Here is an 18,594-nt window from a genome sequence, read left to right as displayed (position 1 = left end):
ATGGACAATTCATTATGGTGGACTGCAATGCCTTGGCTGCTCTGTCAAATTCTTCAGAATTGTATGTCTGGGAAAGGCAAAATTTAGTCATTTTGTGGTAACTGATAAGGTACAATGTTTTCCCTTGCTGCATATACCAAAACAACTAATGGCTTTGTTAGGATTGTCGGAGTATTGGAAATGTTTCATTCCCCACTCAGCCCAAACATTAAAGCTTGTGTCCATTTGATCAGGTAAAGCTATCCCTGGGAATGGGGTACCTCCCAGCTGGCTGCTTTTGGCAAAGCCAGATGGGCTATTGCATTGGCTCAGGCTTTGAGGGGGGTCCTTAAGTGTGGAAATGCCTGATATCCTGAGACCAGTTTCCTATGTGGAATGCTTGCCGCTCCTTGCTGATCCTCTGAAGGTGGCTGTCTCTTTGTCCCCCACTGATGGATGTGGCAGTATACCTGAGCCTGCCTGGTGCACTGATGGACCGGCACACGTGCGACCTGTCCCCTGGATGACAGTAGCCATGCAACCTGTTATGGACACCCTATGGTGGGAAACTGGGGCTATGCAGAGCAGCCAGTGGGCTGAATTAAGAGCTGTTGGATGGTCATTGTTCACAAACCAGGAGATGCCTTAACTATTTGTGCCAACAACTGGGCAAGGCACTGGGGCCTGGCAGTGTGGATGGTCATGTGTAAACAAGAGCAATGGACTGTTGTCTGCCATCCCTTATGGGGAAAAGAAATGTGGGAAGATATCTGGACTACCTTTCCCGAACAAAAGGCAACTGTGTTTCATGACTCTGCCCATAACATTGATTCTTTTTTTTTTGCATGCGCAGGCACTGGGAATTGAACCTGCATCCTCATCATGGCAAGTGAGAACTCTGCCTTCTGAACCACTGTGGCCTGTCCCATAACACTGGTTCTTTACCTGGAAATATTAAAGCAAATGCTTCAGCAAAAAGTCATAGTCTAAAGCCAACATTATATAAGGATGCCAAATAGAAAAACAGGACACCACAAGTACCAGACCATGGAGACTGGGACATCAAGTCCAGTTGCTCATAACCAAATAACAACTGAAAGAAGTCAAGATGCCTGCCCCACCTGTTCACATTGACACCCAAGGATGCTTCCTCATTAACTCAGTCCCACTGATTGTGAGCAGGTTCCGGTCAGCAGGAGGCAGGTAAATTATATGAGGCTCCTTCCCTTATCTGGAGGTGCAAAGTGTGCTTTCATACCTGTAGATATGGCCGCTGGACTGTTGCTGACCCTCCCAGTAGGAAAAGGTAACCACAGAGCTGCAATACATAGCTTAGAAAAGCTAAGTGCGTTCTTCGGGGTCCCCACACACATGGACAGTTACAGGGGAACCCCCTCTTCTGGGCAACAAACCTAAGTCTGGGCTACTGGACATGGTGTCATATGGACATTTCATTTGCCTTACATCCCCAGAGCAGTGGGTTAACTGAAAGAATGAATGGGATTTTTAAAAAAGCAATTAAAAGGTGATGAACAATCTCTGCAGCACATGCTCTGGTTGTATCTGCCCTTACCAGCCTCGATTCATGGCCCCAAACAGCTGCTCCTGCCCTTGTTGAACTAGTCATGGCTGGGGCCATGCAGGCACCATGAATTCAGCTAGAAAGACCAGTAATGCTATAGCCACAGCAAGGCAATGAAAAGAGCTCGCTTTTGCCTGTGCCACAAGCATTGTGGAAATTGGGAAATTGGGAAACATGTGCTTGATTGGCTGTGGCCCTGGCCAATGCAGCCATGCTGCTTGGGAGTCCTAGGTCCCTGGGGTATTGGGGCCAAAATTTGAGTATTAGGCCACAGTTGTGCACAAAATGCCAAAAGTTGTCTATGTAACCAACCCAGACCCCCATGCCCCAAGGCAGAGTACTCTATGGATGCTTATGCCTAGGCTAACTGTGGATTTGACTCCAGAAAACTCCTGCCATTGCAGGGGGAAAAGGTGTGGTATCTGTCTACTAATGGAAATGTAGCTTGTATCCTTTTCTCCCTTAGCATCGTAGCAAATACCTTCTGGCAACAGGCTTCTGCAGCAATCTACGTGCACAATAGGTCTCGAGGCTGAGTGTGCACTGAACTGCAACCGTTGGTGCCACTGGCCTGCCTTGGGCTGTGAGCCCTGTGAACTGGTCTGCATGGCATACCCTGCTGGCCTGGCAGAATTCAGCACATCAGAAAAATCTGTAAGAGAATCTTCTCATTTAAGACCAGAATCACAGGTTTTATCAATTATCAGTGGAATGGTGTAATTCCTCTCTTGGCATGGTGGCGTCACTTGGTGGAGTTGTGACCTCTGTGGAGGACCCTCCTAATGGTCCGTTGTCTCTCATGCTGGTAATGAATGTGGTCTGGTCAATGTGCTCTGCCATGCAGGTGGACTGCAAGGACCCAGGGCCCCGCCCTACCCCTCCTCTATTCTGAGGACAAGTCACCCGGCCGCCTGCCTGACCCCGACACACGTTAAAGGTCAAAGAACCTAACCCACCCTCCCCTAGTGACCGAATCTCATGAGACTGTGCTGAGTCCCCATTGTAACCAAATCTCACAAGACTGTTACACTTTATAAGCCTTTCTCTGAGCACGTGCTCTCTCTTTCCTTTTTTCTCTCTTGGCTTTGGGCAGAGTGCAGACTTTCGTCCCCAGCCAGCTGCCACTGGGGGGGGGGGGGAGCTTCCTCCTGTCCCTAAGCCCCTGACTGAGCTCCTGGCTCATCTGCTGTCTGGTGTGTTCTGAGGTCTCGGGGCGGTGCCGGGACACCGGCTGGAACAGCCCCTACCCCTAATTCAACAACCAACCCATAAGGAACCACTTGCAACATCTCAAAACAAAGACTTAAGTTTATCCCAATTAATGGACAGATCTTACTTTTACAAGTCTCTCAGGAGAAAAGGCAAATAAATAAAATTAATGTGGTGGCCTTGGTTTGTGTTAAACCATTACTGAGGGATGGGCTGGGAAGTTTTGTTTCATTTTGCATAAGCCCTTCTACCAACTGCCCTTGAAGCTATAGCTTTCTTTATTCTTCATGTATATTGAACTTTCCCTTAGCAACTATTGCTAAAGAAAGATTCCCTACAGAGCTGCTTTTTGGTTGCACACTGCGTTCTAAAAATCTGAATGATACTAGAGCTAAGAAGGCTTTAAAACTAAGGCAAAGTGATTTTTCAACAAGTCTATTTACATCCTCGCCTGTCACCCACATTTTTCCCTCTGCTCTTCCCCCAGACACAATTTGGGTAGTTTACACGAGAGAGAGAGAGAGAGAGAGAGAGAGAGAGAGGGAGACAGAGAGACAGAGAGAGACAGAGAGAATAAACGCTGACTGTCACTGCAAGTAGTCTCCCCGAGGCCTCACTCACGTTGGTAACTTAGGACATTGCTTCGCTCCACACTGAGCGGGGGGCATAACTTCTTAGCCTCTGCAGCCCCTCCCCACCTCCAATGCTGGGATGTTCCGTATCTGTCCACCCCTCAGAGGAGGCTTCCAAAGCAATGGAAGTATTAGCGCTTTCTGTGGCTATCTTCCTGTTTTCTTAGTATCCCCAAAGATGTATTTCTTGCCAAAAAAAATTAATATCAAATTTTGCTGGGGCCAAAAATCTTAATTTCAGCAGCTTTCTTACTGCTGTCAGTGTAAATGAAAATTTCTCGCCCCCCCAAACACACCTTCACACTTTCACATTGAAGATCTGTGTGTGTGTGTGTGTGTGCATACACATGTGTGCAATCTCATTCTCATTTTCACTTGAAATCTGATGTCCATGCATAAATATTCAAAGCTATTGCAAGTGCTAATGTCTGTACCAACCATTCATCTGGAGAAAGGAAGCAATGTTGACAGATTGATAAATCGGAGAAAAATAAAGGCAGGCAAATGTGGTGGCTAATAGTGACAGAGTCAGCTGCGCTATGTTGAACTGCTAAGTCCCTGAGCTAATTTTAGAAACCGAGGACTGGCGATGTGAAAATGTTCTGTCCTGCCTTTCGGCCTCCTTCTCTGTCTCCTGGATTAAGAGACAGCCTGTGGATGACAGCAGTCCAACGTGGCTGAGCCCTCACTTCAGTTTTAGACTTTCTTTAGGAAGCAGAACTTCGTATCATTTTATTTTTTACTTTACTCAGAAAAACAAATCCCTTGTGTGGCAGCATGCAAATTTCTCATACACACAGAAGCAGCTCAACCGCTCTCTTCTTTGAAAAGGAGCTGACCTCCATAGGATTGAAGGAAGGCAACAAGGAAACAAACTGTCTTCCTGAAACAGAGCCCGTTATCAACCCAGATAGTCTCTTGAGGGTTGAAAATGTTTCCCTTCAAATTAAATTAGCATTGCCTTTCCATCATGATGGTTTTGGCCATGGGGATTTGATAAGGATGGTGTTGCTCGTTTCCAGAAGGTCCGGAAAAGCTGGAAACTTCACCAGCAAGTTGCCCCTATTCCTAAGCAGTAATTATCTAATTAAAATTAGGTACCTTTCCCGCTGTGGCACTAATGATTGCTGGTTCAAACTGAATCTAAACATCTCCTGAGGTTAAATAGCACAACTTCTTTTCTTTTTTTTTGCGATCAAAGCATCTATGCATGAGACAACTCGTATGTCTTGAAAGATTCTATTTGACATTTCCAAGTCTTCAAAATGATCTTCTATGGCCTGAGAGCTGAGATATAATTAACTTTATAACTGAGAGGAAAACTGCAGAAAGTCCTCTTGTCATTCGTCAGATAGGGCATCGAACAAGGCTGGAGAGACTCGTTTTAACCACAGGAGCTTAGTGCTTCCAGTGTGGGCTGCAGAAGCTTGTTTCTGAATTTCACATGATACTGTCAGACTCACCTTTCTAAAGTGTTCTTTCTTTCAAGCTATGCGTTGTTGGAAAACTGAAATGTGATCTTTTTTGCCCAACTTCTCTGGAAGGCATCCCTCCGTGTAGTTTCACATCTATTGCTACAAAAAATTTACACCAAAACCTAGCGGCTTAAAGCAACCTACATTTTCTGGAGGTCAGGAATCTGGGCACAGCACAACTGGGTGGCATTGACTTTTACAGTCAATTTTTACGGTTGACTTTTACAAGCTTAGAGTCCTGAGGCCATGAAAATGTCCAAATCAAGGCACTGCAAGGTGATGCTTTCTCCCCAAGACTGGTTACTGGTGAGACCCTCAGCTCTCTGTCACATGGCTCTGCTGAGCCTTCTCTTCTGGTTTCACTGCCTCTGACTCCTGGCTTTTCTTTCTGGGGCTCTCTGGGGCTCTTGTGTATTTATCCTCTAGTAAAGGGCTCCAGTATGAGGATTAAAATGCACCCTGAATGAGGTGGGTCACATCTCACCAATGATCCTACTTACAGTGGGTCACCCAGGAACGGGCTGGTTTTAAGAACCTGATCATTACATACAGCTACAGACCATCACACCATGCCAAGGGTTGATGTAGACAACAGGAATCCGTCAGCGCACAGGTGAGAGGCTGGGAGAAACTCCACATCAAGGTGAGACTTTCCTCCTGGAGGCTGGAAACACTGTGCCATCTGCTCATAAGTGACTCCAGTGCTGGGGTTAAGATCCACCCTGCGCCACACCTTAACTGAAGTCATTTCCTCTGAAGGTCTTATCTACAACGGGGTCACACTCACAGGAGTGGAGTAAGTTAAGAACACGTTTTCCTGGGGGTACATACAGTTCTAAACCACCGCATACACTTATCGTAACTCCTTCTCCTCCGTGAGGTTTATTAGATATTTCATAATCAACTAAATTTGGAAAATGTTAACTAAATGTATAATTACTAATACCAGTGGAAGATAAATTGTGTGCTGATGGCTCTAGGTGTGTTGACATTTCCCTTCTCAGCCAGATTCATTCTCTTACGTGCAGGAATACTGCCTCATGCCCCCCTTGGGGTCCCCTAGCCTTAAGCACCGGCTCGATCAACTCATGCTTTCCTGAGGGCATCCACTGTTGATTGCTGGACAACTGGACAATAGGAGCAGTCTTGTAGCTCTGATGGGATCTGTAAGGAGGTGAGATGTTTTGGAGAACAGATGTCTGTACTACTGAACCTGAGGTCCCTGTCATTTTTGGTCTGAAAGGGAAGATTGTCAATGAAGAACGAACTCTGAGTAGCCAAGTTTAGGGCTGTCTTCTGTAGACCACATTGAAAAGATTGGAACTCTGAAGGTTTCATAACCATTTAAAGATAACAGCAGGTTTTCAATCCTATAAAGTTCAGCAGCTAGGCTTGCGTCTGTGTTACAAAAGCTAACAGGGACCTATACCAGAGTCCACTTTAATTAGTTGAATGCGTGTGTGCATGTAAATGTGTGTGCACGTGTGTCGAGAGCAAGCAGTTCAAATATCCGAAGGAATCCTGAAGGTCACACAAGTGCAGTCAAAGCCCACTGTCTTGCCTGCACTATTTTACCAGGTGATGAAACTTCTAGGCTGCAAGGAAAACATAATCTGAATTTCTTCTATAAATTGTCTATGTGTTTGTTTCTTTGTGGCCTGCTGGCATTAGGGTTTGGTCTGCCCAGAGTATAATAAAAATGGACATAATTCTTTGAAATGCCAAGAAAAGCAAATGCTAAACAGGAGCCTGAGGAGACAAACAGCTGCAAACAAGCCAAGGGACCCGATCTGGGCAGCAGGATGGGAGCAGCGGAGTGGCCTGGGACCTTGTGGATTGCAGCACATGCAAGAACAGCTGCACTTGAGGTGATCGGTCGCTCATGCATGCGTCCACCTATGGGGTCAGTGGAGATTGTTGCACCCCCATGGCCAGTCCTAGCTTTGGTTCCAGGAGGAGTCAGACCCCACCGCCAAGCTTCTTCGAAACAGCTGGGTAGGCTCTTCCCTGAGAAAGAGCACCAAGGTGAAATTCCATGTGTTGAAGAAGGGATTTCATACTTAATTCACGACAGGCAGAAACAATGCAGAAATGAACTGTCTTCAGAAACTTCTGGTGTGAACATTGAGAAGGAGTCCAGAGCTCTGTTCTCAGAAAGACTGCTCTCCCAGGTTTCTGAAGTTCACTTGGTGTGAAATGTTAGCATTTGTAGCTGGAAAGCGACACCAAATAATATGCTTTTGTCCTCTGCAAAAAAAAAAAACCTGTTTTCCTGAATTTCACGTGAGACCAAATATGTCATCACTTTTCCTCAGTGTTACCAAAAGGGCAATTCTTTCAGCTGTCTTAATTGGAACAGAGCATGTTTTCCCACTAATTTATGTCAATGTCTTCCATTTTAAGCTCTTGTTTTTATTGGACACTTTAGATTTTTCAGTCCAAAGTCTGCACATATCCAAAACCCTCTTGATTATAGCCCAACGATCGGGCCAGGGAAAAGCCACAGATTCCCAGATTTCTGTCAAAACTGATTGAACTAAAGATTCACATGTCCCACCTGCACAATCTCCCATCTGGGCCCCCAGGAAACCCTGCCCCTCCCTAAGATGGCAGGTGTTGTTTATCACCATAGGCTCCACTTCATGAAGTCCCAAGTACATGGCATTTAGAACTTAAAACAGCAGCAACAACAGAACCTGTCTATTCCCCTGGACTCCTCGTGGGTGCATCTCCTCCCACGGGCTCTAGATGCAAGCATGGGGAGGGGATGGTACAGCCACCTCAGCGGGGTGAGGAGGAGTCGCAAGATAAGTTGAGAGCATGGAAGTCCCTCTCCGCGGATGCTGGGAGAGGCGCATGCTGACATGCTCCGAGGACAACAGGACAACTGGCAAAATAAGAAATGGGAGCCATAGTTACTCCAAACCCTAAAGCAAATCACAGATGGATTCATGAGTTAAATGTAGTACACAAAATCATAACAATCTTCCTTACCATAAGTTGCCCATAAGCATTTGTGTACAGAAAGGCAGAAATGATGCAATAAAAAGAACACGAGTCTTCGCTTCAGAAAATACGGATTTTAACTTAACTGTGCCACCTATTAGCTGTGCAACCTTGGGTAAGCGATTCAACTTTTCTGTGTTTAAATTTACTCATTAGTAAAAGAGTGATAGCAACAATCATCTTACAACATCATGTATAGGCTAAATGATACAACATATGAGAAAGCATTTAGCACAGAAAAGGCACTGAATAAATAATTGTTATGAGAATGAACAAAAGCATGAACTTGGCATTCATAAATGAGGCTGATATGTGCTACGCACCCACAGATGGGAAAGAGCAGATAGAGATTGGCCTAGCAGGGCTGGGAATGCACAACAATGGCTAAGTGCCAATAGGGCACCTGGCTTCCCCAAAGAACCCCGACTTTGGGGAGGGGGATTATTCCCTGCCCCTGTGTCCCTCTGCCCTGGAGAGACTGTGCCCTTGCCTGGCCCTCAGTGTGGTGGCAGAGGAATTGCTCACCTCTTTGCAAAGGGGTCTTCTGAAGCCCACATACAACTGAGCTCAAGCAAAATGACCTTTCAATTCGTCTTCATTCAGTTGTTTCAAAAGCATCCCAATGGGAATATGTGGACATTGGTAAAAGGAGATGGCAGCCAGAAGTGAAGGTCAGCCGTGGGTAACTCCTCTGGGCCCCTTTTTAGCAACCTTGCAGCCTGCCGTGTCCAGCAGCGCCTGGAACGCATTTGCATGTGGGACTGAGCTGTAGGAGGCTCAGGAAGGACAGTGGCTCCTACGTGTTGGGACATGCTGCAGAGGCCCACGACTAAAGGAGGGAGCTTCCCCAATGCAAAATGTTTCATCCTCAGTACTGTTTCTCTTTTTAATTCAACACTTCCCATTTTTCCATCCAGTATTTGTTCCTTTTCCCTTGTAGTCTCCAGATCTTATCCAACAGATGCTCACTGAGTGCCTTCTATTGTGCAAAACCCATTGCTGAACCTGACGTCTCTCCATTTATTTCTGACACCAATTGGTGTACACGCTGCTCTTTCCATGGAATAATAATTTTTTTTTTCCATGGTGTGGTAGTTAGATTCGGGTGTCAACCTGGCCAGGTGAAGGTGCCTAGTTCTATTGCTGTGGACATGAGTGAATGGTACGTGAACCTCATCTGTTGCTCATTACATCTGCAGTCGGCTAGGAGGTGTGTCTGCTGCAATGAATGATGTCTGACTTAATTGGCTGGTGCTTAAATGAGAGAGCGCAAGGTAGCACAGCCTAAGCAGCTCGGCATTCCTCATCTCAGCACTCGCAGCTCAGCCCAGGCCTTTGGAGATGCAGAAAGAAATCATCCTGGGGAAAGTTGTTGAACCCAGAGGTCTGGGTAGAAGGCCAGGAGAGATCACCCTGTGCCTTCCCACGTAAGAAAGAACCTCAGTTGAAAGTTAGCTGCCTTTCCTCTGAAGAACTATATGTTAACTAAATAAATCCCCTTTTATTGAAAGTCAAACCGTCTCTGGTATGTTGCATTCTGGCAGTTAGCAAACTAGAACACATGGGAAGGCACCGGGAATCGAACCTGGGTCTCCATTGTGGCAGGCAAGAATTCCGCCACTGAGCCACTGTTGCATCACCTTCCATGGAATATTCTACAAATGAAATTTGTCAACCTCGCTTGAGTGGTGAGCATTTGGACAGCTGTGCTGTAGGCCTGGCAGGAGATAAAGAAGGGGCATGGGGCTTGGCCTCAGTGCCCTGCTCAAGAACATGGAAGCTCGTGGGATATGTCAGACCGCTTGAGCAGAATGGTGGAAGCACTTCATGTGATGTGCTGTAAAGGCAGAGGGACTGCCAAGGAGGAAAGTGGGGGACAACGAAAGGGGAGGTAAAGCCACTGTCAGGAAAAGGATGCTGGTCATGACTTCAGAAAGGAAAGCAAGACCAAGTGTGAAGGAGAAAGAAGCAAGTTCAAGAGTGAGAATTAGGACTTACATGAGGCAGAAATCCCTTCCATGTGAAGTTTGATATGTGCTCCAGGGGGTATCAGGTGGCTGAGAGAGGAGACAGATTTTCCCTGTAAATGGTAAAGAATGGCATGTTAAGGCACTAATAGATAAATTGTCCAGGAGTTATATTTTTATATTAGTAACTACTAGGTGCTTTATACAGATTAAAATTCCTATGGACCATTTAGAAAAGAATAGTTACCAAAGAGTTCCTAAGTGGAGGGAAGCTTTTCGGAAATGGTTAAATTTAAGCCTGAAAGAGGAGTGCAGGCTGAAGCACTAGAGATGGGCAGAGGAACTGGTGGAAAGGGCCTGCATTCCCCCCTCTGACGGTCTCCCCAGCCTTCGTTGGTTCCCCTGAACACCACAGGTGAGGTTCCATGGAAGACTCACTTGGGTGCAAACCTCCCTCGGGTGGGACCAGATCCGCCTCCCGGCCCACAGCCAGTCCAGGACCTCTGGGGTCCCCTCAGCGTATCAGGCCACTTCCTTCCTCACCTCTCCTGGAAGCTCCTTTTATCAGCATCACAAAGTCAGCTCCTAAGTTCCTTCTGGGGCCCAGGGATCGGCTCTTTTGATCACTCTCCCACTCTTCCTGTTCTCTGCCTTTTACACAGGTAACTCCTAAACCCTTTCCCGGAGCCCAGATCTGTCCCCTGCTCTCAACTTTCTGCTCTCTATGGACTTGATCTTCCCTCGTATCCTAAATTCCAACAATTCTAAACTCCTCAGCCCGCAGTGCCCGATCTCCCACGAGGAAGCACAGATGCAGTTTAGTCAACAGGCTCTTACTGAGCAGCCCCTGTCTGCCAGTGGGGATGCCACCCCACAAACCCACAGGTGTGCACATGTGAAAGCCCTGCGTCTGCACTTCTCCTCTCTAATAGCACCTGAGAGCTAATAGTCAGGGCAAGTGTAACCAGTGACCTTTTAGAAGGGGGCGGATGGGCTGCAGGAAGCTAAGTGACCTGCCGAAGTCACAAAACCCATTGGCGAAGCCAAAACAGAGGCCCGGGTCTCCTGACTTAGGGGCCAGTGCTTGCTTCTTACCGTGTGGCCCCTTAAAGATGACATGGCCTGACCTGAGGACCTGGCCCAGCCCTTCCTGAAGCCAAAGCGTTTTAGGTTTGGCCTCAGGAAGCACATGCCCAGCCTGGTCCCTGGCACTACCTGCTGCGCGTGGAGCGCGGCGTGTGCCAGCTGGTCAGGGCCTGTGCCAAGATGGCCTGGTCGCTCTCCACGTGGACAGGCGCCCTTTACGCAGCGTCCCCTGAGCACTGCCACCAGCCTCCTTTCTTTGCACCCAGGCTTCTCAACAGCCTCAAAGCTCCTAGGGAGCCCCAGCGTCGTGGAGAGCCTCCCTGGGATGCCATCCCGAGCCTCTTCCCTGTTGGTGGCCGGAGCACATGCCTTCCCACCCTGTCCTGTCCTCACTCCCGGAGCGGACGCCCAGAGGCCCTCCAGGCCCCTGTGCCATCTGTGAGACAAGGGGAGGGGCACGAGCATCACGCAGCATCAGTTACAGAGACAGGGAGCTCGTTCACCAGATTTGTCTCTCTTTAAATGGGACTCGTGGGGAGCGATGCCAGAGAACGTTCGGGTGAAATGATAGAGCTGCTTATTCTGTTAGCGCATGCTTTCTGGCTCACGCTTCTTTGCCTTCGTTCTGGCCACTCAAATCCTCCCCCCAGGCCCACATATCTGCACTTCCTACCTGAGAAGCTTCCATGATCGCAGGGCTTGCCTGGGAATCTGCGTCAAGTAAAAAGCCGCCCTTGCAAATGCACTCAAGCATCCTGGAGCTGAAGAAATACAAGTGGACTTCACTGTCAGAGACTGCCTCAAAGGTTCAAGAGTTGAGGCAAGTCATTTAGTGCACAAACGCCCAGTTTGTCCCTGTTCTTGCTGTCTTCCCAGACACTTTTCCTTCCTCTTCCTGTGTGTGTGCATGTGTGCTAATGCGTGTGTGTGTGTGTCAACTCCCTCAGAAAATGGTAGGAAAGATGCTCAGGGAAGGCTGTGAGCATCCCAAGAACTACCTGAGCTGTGGTTTATTTCCTCGTTGGCTTAGGGTCTGATCCAAGATGACTGTTAGTGTTTGTGTCGCAGGAATTTGGAACCTGACGTGTCAGCAGCATCCCACGCCGCAGGCTGCCCCACACTTAGCCCCTTATCTGCAGGGACCTCGGGCCCAGGGGGGAGCCCCAGAGGGAGGCCAGGGCGTTGCTTCAAGAAGGACGACAGAAAATGCAGGCAAGACACAAAAATGTGAAACAAACAAAAGCACCAGGCAACATGGATCCACATCAACAAAAGCCACAAACGCAAGCTGTTGCTTCTGAGGCGAGGCCGGGCCTGGCACCTGGGGCGGGGTGGCGGGGAGGGCTGGGCTCAGGCGCTGCGGACACAGCCGCAGGCCAGCCCCGATCGCCATCCCTCCCCGCGTGAGGGCTTCCCGGGCCCAGGGGCTGTTATGTAGCTGGGAAAGTTGCTGATTCTGGAGTCAGAGCCATGCGAGTGGGAAGAACTGACGTTCATAACATTGTGACATATTAAGAGAAAAACAGCTCCAGGGTGGAGCCTTCTGTGGAGGCTCTTGTGACCGTAAACCAGGTTCGGGCCGGTGGGAGTGAGGGACGGTGAGTCCCGCAGGAGACCTCAGCCCTGGAATGCCCAGTGCACATTCCAGTTACAGTAGTAAATCTGTGATATTAAACCACATGGGCTTTTGGTGTCACCGACTGAAAATGCTGTAAGTGCTGGTGTCCAAGCCGGCTTCAGCAATCCCAAATTATCATTCCCTCCCCGAGAGACATTTCTAGGTGGGAGACAACACAGACATACATTTTTTTTTTCCAGCAAACTATTTTCCGTTACTTAAAAAAATTGCCCTGTTCCTCTCTGGATCGTTGCTGGAGACCCTGGCACTGACGTGCCACAGGCTTCTCTGTCAAACATAATAAATACTGTCCCAGCTGGGGTCTGAGGAGGCTGCACACAGGGCCAAGTCGGCCCGCTGCCAGGCCTGCCAGGCCTTCCTGAGGTGTGCTGGGGGAGAAGAGGTCCGTGCAGTCCAATTGGCAAGTGCTTTGAATAAATACAACTCCCTTTATGGGGCTGCCGGGCTCTTGTGGACAGCAGGCCACCGCCTCAGCAGAGACCCACGGCCACCTCATGCGCCCCTGGGTGCAGGCCGTGCTGCCCCCTGCTCGGGCTTTTCCAAGCAGCTCCCTGGGCTCACTGCAGCCTTGGGAGGGGAACCCGCCAGGCCTGCCGAGGAGGTGGGGCATCGACGCTCTGCTTGGGCGGGACAGCTCGGACTCAATCTAGTCCCATCCCGTCAAATTCAATGCATGTTTCCCGAGCGCCAGGCACCCGCCGAGCTCTGCAGACCCTCCTGCAACCTGGGCTCGTTTCACTTGCCGAGTTCTGCAGACCCTCCTGCAACCTGGGCTCGTTTCACCTGCCGAGCTCTGCAGACCCTCCTGCAGCCTGGGCTCGTTTCACCTGCCGAGCTCTGCAGACCCTCCTGCAGCCTGGGCTAGTTTCGATGTTTCTGAGTCTCGGCTTCTTCATTTGCAATGTTGTTACTGGTAAGGGTGCAGCCCTCTGAGGGTCTCCGTGAGCTCACGTGGCCACACGGGCTGGTGTGCTGAGCCTGACCATGTGGTGGCTACTCAGGAAATGGCGATGTCTCCTTCTGCCCCTTCCACCTTTCCCCAGTGCCCAGAAACCTAAATCTGTCAACCTCCCAGTAATCACTTCATGCAAAAGCAGAAAATCTAGCCATTTACTGGAGAGAGGCTCTCTGGGGAAGCATTTCTTCTCAGGACCTCATACCTGCATGGATGTGGCCCAGTTATCCTGCCTACTTCATGAGGTTTGGACAAACTAAATGAGACCATGTCTGCAGTGAGCTCAGCACATAGTGTTCGATGCATTTCAAACAGTGCTATTATCTCTTTAGATGTAGATCTATCATCTGTCTAGGTATAATTTTTCTAATTAGTCATTTACATTGTTGTCATTGGTTATTTTCTCAGGTGGAAGCCTCTTGGATTCAGGAATCCCAGTGGCCATCTTGCACCTCTGATGTGACTTGCAGGCTCCGTGTTGCGTCTGGGCATTCATTCACTCCACAGACATTTACTGAGAACCTGCTAAGGGCCGAGTCCTTTGCTACATCTACAGTCACAAGGTCAGGTTGAGCCACCAACACTGGTCACATGGTAGGTTCTCTGTCCTCCGAAGCTTAAAAATAAGTGGAGAAAGCCAGACAAGTAAACACCTAATTTTAATACCATGCAATCAATGCAGGGGCGTACAGAGACGGGTGCCTGCTGCTGAGGGGCTGGTGGGTGTGTGGGTCGGAGGGGCCCCTCATGCTGAAGGGCAGGTGCTCTCAATCTCAGAGTTACTGCTCACACTTGCTTCCTGGGAGCACCGAGAGCTTCCTGGGAAGGCCCCAGGAAGGTCACCTCTGCCCTGTGGAGTGAGGGGACTCTTGATGCTGTGAGATCACCCAGATGGGCCCGGGAGGGCAGTATCTTTGGGGTAATGAATGAAGGGGCTGTCCCAATCTCCCCGCTTTACAGTGGAGGGAACTCCTATCCCTGCTCTGTGCTGAAACTGGCTTCAAGAAGAAGGAGAATGAAACCAGCAACCCCAAGGCTAAATCCTGCCACCCGCTCATACCCGAAAGGCATCTAAGTGGGCTGGCATTCTGGGGAGGGAGTCCCTCGGGCAGCACCAGACCTCCTCGCTCACGGAGCCCCCAGAGCAGCACTCGCAGTGCATCTGCCTCTGCAGCCCCGGCTCCCCCGGGGTTGTCCACTGCAGGCTGCTCCATCGCTCTCCCCAGCAGCGTGTGCCTCCGGGCGGGCGTGAGGAAAGCTCAGCAGGTACAGACGGCGGGAGGCGCGCCTGGAGGTACAGACAGCAGGAGGTGTGCCTGGAGGTACAGATGGCCGGAGGCGCGTCTGGGGGTACGGACAGCAGGAGGTGTGCCTGGAGGTACGGACAGCACTCACAGGAAGACTAACCAGGAAAGAAAGCCCCAAGAATGCTCTGCTCCGAGGCCAGGCAGCTGCTCTTGCTTCCACCTGAGGACGGACACACTTGGAATTCTGACCCCGACATGATGAGGCCAGTAAGTCTCAGAGAAAGAGAAGGTCCGCACGCCTCCACTTCCGGGTCTCGGGTAGAAACCAAAGCGCTGGAGTACCAGCCTTGGCATCTTGGGTCATGCGTTTTACCCACAGGCTCTTCTCATCGCCCAGCATTACACTGGAGCTCTCGGCTCTCCAGGCCTGGCCTGCGGCTGAGCGGGGAGCAGGCGCCCGGGCGGCGTCGCCCCGTCTGTTTGGCCCCACTGTGTTTCCCCCAACTTCCTTCACATCCTAGTGAATTCCCCATCCCGTTCTCCTCTCCCGCAAGAAGCCCCAACATGGCTCCAAACCTCCTGAAACACCAAACAACTTCCGGGCTTCACAAAGAAGCAAATATTAGCTTTTTAAGTGAGGTGCGCCTTCCACGCACACGAGGTCAAGGCCCCAGGAAGGTCACCTCTGCCCTGTGGAGTGAGGGGACTCTTGATGCTGTGAGATCACCCAGATGGGCCCGGGAGGGCAGTATCTTTGGGGTAATGAATGAAGGGGCTGTCCCAATCTCCCCGCTTTACAGTGGAGGGAACTCCTATCCCTGCTCTGTGCTGAAACTGGCTTCAAGAAGAAGGAAAATGAAACCAGTTCTTTCTGGAGGAGCTCACTGAGGAAGTGGACTTCTGCAGAAATGTCTCCTTCAGGTGCCCTAGCAACGCACCGGGGCGTGGTCAGACTGGAAGCAGCGGAGAAGTGTAATAGCGGTGATGCCGGTTTGCCTTTGTCCTGCGTTGTACAGTTTGTAGAACCCTTTGATAACTTCTTTCACATTAACCCCACGGAGTGGCGGCACAGACTGCGGGCAGGAGACCAATGTCCCCGTGTGTTTCAGACGAGGAGGCCAAGTTTCAAAGTGGTAACTGGACACGATTCAAACTGGTGTCAGGTCTTCTGACACCGAGCCCGTTAGCGCTTCTAGCACGTAACTGACCCGACACACGTTTACGGAGCTGCTCCTGGACTGCAGCCCTGCGGTAGGGCATGTGGAGGGGGCCGCGGAGGGGGCATCAGAGGGGGCATCAGAGGGGGCATCAGAGGCCTACGCAAGTCTCTCAGGCACAAAGGCCCCGAGCTCAAGTCCTGGTCATGGACGGAGGCAGCAGTGACCCTTGAGGGTTCCTGGGATCAGTGCTGCCCTAGCCTCTGGGGTGGCGGGGGTTCAGCAGAGACTAAAGGAGGGGTGTCACCCAGCGGGACTTCGGCCAGGCCGAGACCTCTCGCTGCGACATGGCACATGGCACAAAACGAAGGCTGGGAAGGGGTTCAAGGGCGAGCTGGGGGTGACGGCCTCGCTCGAGTCTCCCAGTCCGCTTTCTTGGCCTCCTTCTCGGATCTTTCCCTGCTCTGTCTCTGGCTCAGAGAGCTTGGGGCCACAGAGACGTCGTGTCCTTTCAGGGCCAGCGGGGGGTCAGGAGTCCACTGGGGAACTGCCCAGCGCGGGGCTCTCGTTCGGCACCAGGCCCCTGCTCTGCAGCCCCAGCTGAGCACCCTGGGGTGCTTACAGCCCAGCGCCCTGGCCTCCGGGTACCCACCAGGAGGGGCACCAGCTCCTTAGCCAGCTGCACAAGCTTCCTTTCATCTCGTCTGTTCCCAGATGTGAAGGGCACAGAACAGAAATGGTCTGAAGGCCTGGTGGGTGGGGAGGGAGGGGGAGGAGGACCAGGAGGATTGAAATTCAAAGTCGAGGCTCTCAGATGCACGTCTCCATGGCAGCTCGTCAGTTTTCTCTCTGCTCGCCGCCTGGGAGCCCGGGTGCTGCTGCATTGTCTGGCAGCAGCCTCACGGGCATCTGTTAACAATGAATGGGAAGGCGTGGTGGGGCTGGGGCCGAGGTGGGGGCGGGAGGAAGGTCAGCTTAAACAGAAATGTGTTTCCTCGCACACGTGAAACCACAGGCCTCCTGGAGGCAAGCACCCAGCAGGTCCACCCTGTCCCATTCTTGAATTTGTAGTGAGGGCGATGCGATCAAGAAGCTGACATTTGCTCAGTGGGTCTTGTGTCTTAAACAGGGAGGGGCTTGGGTGGGCAGCTCAGGGTCTTTCTCATGCTGGCCTCTGCACCCCGGGTGAGACTTTCACTGGCCTAGGAAGGAGAAGTCGCTCATCACCGCCCAGGGCTCAGGGTACTAGGGCAGGAGGGTCTCCAGCCGGTGAAGGAGCCTGGTCTTCTCCAGTCTCCTGAAAGTGTGAGGCAGGCAAAGGGCGCTCTCCTGACTACATCCAAATCTTCACGCTGGCATTCTAAGGCTTCCCTAGGTGATATCTGCATTCCCATAATTTCTATCAAACGACAATATCTGCGTCAAAGTCATGACCCCAAAGAGGAATAGTCAGATGGGCCCTCTTCAGAGTTCAGTCACTAGAATATTTCTGGAACTGGGCAGGTGGAGGTACTCTGTATATAGAAAGGAAAAAGTTCTCTTCTTTTCTCTTTTCAGGCAGTTCCTCCTGGGAAATGATTAGGGAGCGGGCAAAGAGCGGGGGCCCTCCCTCAAATCTCTCCAGAGTGTGAAGTGGGAAAATGTCCTCTGCGCTTCTCCCTTTTGGGAACGTGAGATCGGGTGCGGGGGCTGCGTCCCGGCTGTGCTCCGGCCCCGGGGTGAGGACAGTCAGAGCACCACATCCCGCCTGGACCCCCCACGCCGAAGCTGTGCCCGGAAGGATTCTAGTCAGTGTTGCTATTTTTAAGAACCTTCATGGCCTAGGATGGTGGGGAGGTGGGCGATGGTGGGGAGGTGGGAGATGGTGGGGAGGTGGGAGATGGTGGGGAGGTGGGAGATAAGAGGGAAGGGGCGGGGGAGAGGAGTCTTACAGGAGGACAGCAGGAATCCAATGGTCTGGAAATCTTCCATAGCTCATCAGATGAAAGGCACAAATCCAGCAGAAGCTAAATTAAACTCAAGTAAGATTCAAAACAGGGCAGAGAGTAGGTGTCACTTGTGAAGGGGAGACCCCAGGCGAGTTGGGAAGGGGTGTGTCTATGCCCCTTCTTTCCCTTGGGTTCGTGCTGACTGTGTCTCAAGATACAGCTAACGGGTCATCTTTGGTGAGCAAGCTACAGGTCCTGCATTCCTGTTATAAACGCTGTCAGCTTAGCCATTACTGCCCCACTGCATGACCCCGGAAATGAGCCTGCTGGTTTCCAAGTTCCCTGCCTATCAGTAAACTGTAGATTCCATTGCCCAGACCTTCAGCAGCCTTGGGGATTAATGAAAGCCTTGTTCACAAATGTCTCGGAATCCATAAAGGTTTAGATCGATAATTAACAAGAAAGAGAAGGCATAAACATTTCAAATGCATATCAACTCCCAAATCTGTAACAGCCAATAAGTCTAAAAACTGAGTGACCACAATTTCCCTCAGTGACAGGCAGCCCATGCACTTTCAAAAGTAATTCTTCAATAAGCATAAATTACCACTTGGGGAAACCCTCCATGTATGCCATTGCTGTGGATTTATTAAGTGAAAATGAAATTTTCAAATAAATATCTGGAACCAAAATGTATTTCCCATCTCAAAGGGCCACAAAGGCGAGTGTTTT

At 50.4% G+C, this 18,594-nt stretch overlaps 2 long non-coding RNA genes across 6 annotated transcripts in view; one reads left to right on the top strand and one right to left on the bottom strand.

Moving 5' to 3' along the window:
- The window catches only part of LOC143676893 (uncharacterized), a 38,715-nt gene extending 26,349 nt beyond the window's left edge, over positions 1 to 12,366 (bottom strand). For 2 of the 3 annotated variants that reach the window (XR_013172275.1, XR_013172276.1), the window contains exons 1-3: positions 11,935 to 12,366; positions 11,610 to 11,697; positions 9,882 to 9,963 (exon numbers count right to left, since the gene is read on the bottom strand). This is a non-coding gene — a long non-coding RNA (uncharacterized LOC143676893). Of the gene's footprint in view, positions 1 to 7,316; positions 7,765 to 9,881; positions 9,964 to 11,609; positions 11,698 to 11,934 lie in introns of those variants that run through there. The other variant, XR_013172277.1, reaches the window with a different exon arrangement.
- On the top strand, positions 9,559 to 17,764 carry LOC143676892 (uncharacterized). 3 transcript variants are annotated; one of them, XR_013172274.1, is made up of 5 exons: positions 9,559 to 10,265; positions 11,587 to 11,756; positions 13,939 to 14,124; positions 14,760 to 15,044; positions 17,492 to 17,764. It is a non-coding gene; the product is annotated as an uncharacterized LOC143676892 (long non-coding RNA). The 3 variants fall into 3 exon arrangements; XR_013172272.1 differs by having other exon boundaries at positions 15,157 to 17,764; XR_013172271.1 differs by having other exon boundaries at positions 14,760 to 17,764.
- Positions 17,765 to 18,594: the final 830 nt, after the last annotated feature.

Source organism: Tamandua tetradactyla, chromosome 3, assembly GCF_023851605.1.
Source record: "Tamandua tetradactyla isolate mTamTet1 chromosome 3, mTamTet1.pri, whole genome shotgun sequence".
Lineage (NCBI taxonomy): Eukaryota > Metazoa > Chordata > Mammalia > Pilosa > Myrmecophagidae > Tamandua > Tamandua tetradactyla.
The sequence above is the reverse complement of the archived record's forward strand: the minus strand, read 5'-3'. Positions and strand labels throughout refer to the sequence as shown.